Raw genomic sequence first — 5,242 nt, forward strand, 5'->3', positions numbered from 1 at the left:
GATATATTTTATTATTACTTTACGGTAATGGCAGTGATAATGGCCTTGTGGTCGCTGTGGTAGACCGTTACTGGTTCCGCGACCATCTACTCATGGTAGTCTTGGAATGTACTGAATGGGTTTATGCAGTCTGCACATCACACGAGGGCTTCCAATGACGTCAATGGGCCCTTTCGAAAGTAGCTGCAAATTAATCATTAGCGGGAACTCGAGGGGGTAGGGGTTGTTCCCACTATTCAAAGGGCCTTTTCATTCATCACGCTGTTTGGTGTTGGTTTTCTGGTTTTCTTTATTCAAAGAAATACTGAGCTATATGCCGCACGCCCCATTATCCTGACCATAGAGTTTCATACTAATATATACTAGAGGGAAATCTGGCGCCACTGTCTAGGGGAGCCACGCTTCAGCGAGCGTGCCGTCATGTACCGGGCAGGCACGTTCCACTTGTCCTTGGCATGGCTCACGAACAGGCTGAAAAGTTGGCTTTGGCTGCAAAAATGCAACATTATTACCGCACAAGATTATTTGAATTTGTTTTGTTATTATAAAATTAAAGCTCCAGAAAGATTTATTTGTCAGGGATTATTTAGCAGCTTCATGGAAGATGAACAAAAAATAATGTTACCCCTTTTGGCTTCAAGACGATAAAGAAGCCATGTGGCTAACCAAGCCAAGGAGGCGAGGAACGTCGCTGGCTGCAATGGCGCCGCCCACGGCGGCCCGCGAATGCAGCGCCAGATTTCCCTCTAGTATATATTAATATGAAACTCTATGATCCTGACGCATGCGCTCGGTGTCTTCGGCGAGAACTGGTGTTTTTTTTTTGTTTACAACAAGGAATTTTCAGACCAACACGAAGCTAACAGCTGCGCTGTAAAATTTTACACCGTACATTTATGCCTGCCACGAAGCAAGCATTTGTAGAAAATGAATGGAAGTTTCTGGTAACTGTAGGCACAGCTCTTTATTTTTCATGGCGACGTCCTCAATATAAGAACAGGGAGAAACCAGTGCCCTGCCAGGAACCGTCGCTGTGTCAAAATCTTTCGCGGGCCATAAGGACACCGCATATTAGGAGACCTCGTGTGCATCCAATATGGGTGCAAATTCGTCTGGTCATTTTCTGGGCGAAAAATGTGGAACAGAAAAAGCTAATACTTTTCCAATAAGCATATAATTTTTGTCGCATGTAAATACTTCAGCGCAGTAAATTACTTCAGAGTGGTGTCCATCCTGTCTGCCTATAGAAGCGGTCGAAGAGCCATACGGAGAATTTGTTAACATTAGCAGATAGTTTCTACACGTACCACCATGCAAGGTGCCCACCCACACCTATGTGAACTATTGAACACCCGAAATTCTATGACGAAAGGCTTTCTGCTACAGGTTACAGAGACTGGGGTGTACAGAGACTACAGTTACTGTATACACTCCGCAAAGGTGCTCCTTATGTAGGAAGCAGTATGCCGGAACTCCTGTGAAGACCTATTTCCCACTTTGTAAATAAACTAAAGGAAACTGTAAATAATGGTCGCAAGATTGCAAATAATGCTCTTTCACAACGGTCCGAACCATCGCCGTGCGCAAACTCCGTAAGCACGTTTCGCAGTCATCGCAGTCTTGGCACAAGTCGCTACCTCCTCTTAATGCAACGCTATCTCTGCGCCGTCGCGCAGAGTAGTAGGTGCAGGCCTCTCCCTAAGCGGCTACGTATGTATGTTTGCAAGAAGTCCGTTTCATAAATTGAAATTGGATCAAATATTCACAGTAACATTCTTTTACGAGTTAAGAAATCTTGTCAGTTTGGTCGGGGTTCTCATGCGTGCGTTCTTGCATGAACGCATTTACCAAGGTTTCAAAAATTACGTTCGTAGATTGTGGCCACAGAATCCTTCCCCCGTCTCTTCTGATAAGGGACTCAAAACTACCGGGACGCAACCGACTGCTATTGCGGAATCGCTACAGCAGTCTACGTGTACAAAGTTTATTTGCTGTCGTGAAGTCCCGGATAAAAAGAATAAATACTCGTAGTGTTCAAGACACTGCATTGAGAACAATCAGAAATGACAAAAAACATGCGCCTACATCATGATAACTTTGAAATAACATGACAATAAGGGAATATGGAAAAACAGCGCTAAAACGGGACAAAGAACGTGACAAGACTGGGCGCTGGGACAAGACAGCGCCCAGTCTTGTCACGTTCTTTGTCCCGTTTTAGCGCTGTTTTTCCATATTCAGTTATGTACCAACAAGCCCGCACCAACACATAACACACTTTTTCAGCTCATGACAATAAGATTTGAAAAAAACGTGCCTGGCACACATCTGCTCCTCCATAGAGCATAGGCATGCGGAGAGGTAGGCCAAGAAACAGTACTCACATAATTCATGTAGGAACTTGGCGGCTCGCCTGATCTTGTGCCAACAAAAATATCCAAGGCTCATAGCCACATGGTCCCATGATGCACAACCAATGAAAAATGAGTTATTGGCGTACGGGTATTTTGTTTAATTCCTGGTACGTCCTGGTTTCTGGGTCGATTCTCTGCTTGTTACCGCAATTTCAGTCGCTGCTTGACTGCCACTCAGCCAGCCACCTGCCAGGTACCTTGCTTTTTTTTTTAAGATGGAGCCGCGGAACCGAAGGAAGACCAGACGAAGAAAGACACACACAGCGCCGACTTCTTACTAATCGTAACAGTTAAATGTGTTCGCGTAATCAACATTTTTGAGAAAAATAAATGAACAGTTCAAAACATCGGTACGATATATATGCACAGATTTAACGTGCAAACCGAGCAAGGTTTTGATCCAAGAACCCTAATATCTTACTTTAACCTATGGCTTCACATCAGACGTGGTCAACATATTGCTGCCTCAAAGGCACCAAGAACTTCCGCCGAAGCCGATCCCTGTGACCCCTAACGCCCTCACATCATTTAAATTCGGATCCGCAGCCACGCATGAGGTCCTGAGTGTCAAAGCGATGAGCAATCGCACAGGATACGCTTCAGGGGTGCTGTCCTAGGAGCAAATCAGGACAATCGGGATAGACGTTTTTATGCCGGCATCAACTCGACCAAGCTTCCCCTTTTAACAATCACTTCCTTGCTTATTTGGTTGACAAGTTGCTAAATTAATTTGTAGATGTCGCGCACTCGTGGTTTTTCTCTCTGCAGTCAGCACTGCCAAATGCTACGGCTGCTGTAGCAAAACAACTTCTGTGTCTAAAAAAGACAGGTCAAAAGACGCTTAGCAATCTTCTGTGGAATAATGAATAATATATGTCGAACGCATCCAGTTTCAAGATACCAAAAACAATACTATATATATATATATATATATATATATATATATATATATATATATATATATATATATATGTGTGTGTGTGTGTGTGTAGCGAATCAGAATAGGAAATGAGGGGCTCGTTGAATTAAGACGGAACTAAGGGTTAACAGTCCAGAAAACCTCGGAAAGCAAAGGGGAGAATGTGGTAGGTGATTGAAACAGATAAAGAATTTGGAGAGACAGAAAGAAAGTGGAGTGGGTTCGGATCCCACCCGGCGGGTATTTTTTCTCCACATTCTTTCGTTATTTCCAAATACTTTATCTCTTTCAATGACCTACCACATTCTCCCCTTGGCTTTCCGAGGTTTTTGTCACTGCCAACCCTTATATATAGCAAGTAAAATGAACGCACTCACGAGCATGTGAAAATACGAACGTCTCCAGCCGTGCAAATAAATCTCAGAACTGAAAACTGCTTTTGCTGCAAGCCGATGAACTTACTCAAGGCCGTCCCAGCGTTTTCAAAGTTTCCCCATTTCTTGTTTGCTCTCAATGTTTACCTCCACAATTGACGTTTTCACCACAAGCACGAACTCTTTACGTTGTGGTCTAGGCTAACGCCGAAAGCAGCTTGATTCCGAGCATCTTCTATGACCGAAGAGCGCACAAGTTTAATCCAAGCTTGGCAACCGGAGCGCTAGGCTACGCTGTGACTAAAATAACCTACTGCTTGAGTAAACACTGTCTCCTCAGAAAATTTAATATTCTGGACGATGAGGCTCTCTCCCATTGAGCCACAGACAGCAAACAAATCGAAGCAAAGATAGGGTTCAACAAGGCATGAAACGCTATAAAACAGGGCCAACGACCCAGGTTGATTTGTCAACGCGGCAAGGCGCAAGAATAGAAATATTTAAGCTGTCACGTTTGGTTTTTTTTAAACCTCACCATGCTCTAGAAAGTGTTCTGGTTTCTGCTGGGATCGCTTCACTTAGATGTTCAGATGCGGACGCCTTGTAATCGAATGATGACAGTGCTGCAATGACAGTTGCATCGAATCGTCGCGGACTACGTTTCATTTTTCATTTTTTGTTCCCATTATATTTGCTGTTTTGTATATATAATAGGTTTCACAGCAACGAACTTTACTGAGAGTTCAGACCCTGTGTGTCTTGTCTTTCCTTGATCCTTGCTTGTTGAGATGTAAATTCAAGGGAAATATTTTTTTACATTAGTTGTCGCCACGCAATGTGGAAGAAATCGGGGTCTTTCTATCTCGGCCTCATGCATATAAGCCACCCGCAAGGGTTGTACTGTAGTGCCTGCAAATGAAAAATACACCTAGACAAAGAAAGCGTGGTGATAACGCTCCTGTAATGATATGTAATGTAAAGTAAATATTTTGTAAAGTAAATAATGTAAAGTAAATTATTCGAACAGAAAATATTTCGCGAATATGAAATTTTATTTATTTACTGCAGCCTATTAAACAAACTTATGGTGCGAATTGAGGAGCTTGCTGATTGCGAGACATGCTAACAGAAAAGACTGACATGAAGAGACTCCGGTTACAGTAACAGAAAAACTCCGAGAAGCGTAACCACGTCATTCACACTGCGTCAGATATTTGACGTTCTATTAACTAGCGCAAATACCTGGTGATGTCATCTATACAGCATGCTGCCACTTTAACAAGGTCCTCCAGCAAACTTCGTGTATATAAACTCAGCTGTCACAAATGAAAAGATCGCCCATTTGGGCTTTCTATCGTTTTTCTCCCAGTCGTTAGTAACGGTGCCTGCCGCCGTATAGCGCTGCCTGCCGCCGTACCGTGATGTGGGATTGTGTGCCCGCCAGCCAACAACTCCTGGTTTCTAGTGCATCGATCGACTAGCGTTCCTCGGTCGACTCCACCCAGACGACTGATGGAAGGTGCCTGTTTTGCGCG

The sequence above is a fragment of the Haemaphysalis longicornis genome, unplaced genomic scaffold (genome assembly GCF_048455015.1).
Source record: "Haemaphysalis longicornis isolate Haplotype H1 unplaced genomic scaffold, Haemaphysalis longicornis Haplotype H1 scaffold_2, whole genome shotgun sequence".
NCBI lineage: Eukaryota > Metazoa > Arthropoda > Arachnida > Ixodida > Ixodidae > Haemaphysalis > Haemaphysalis longicornis.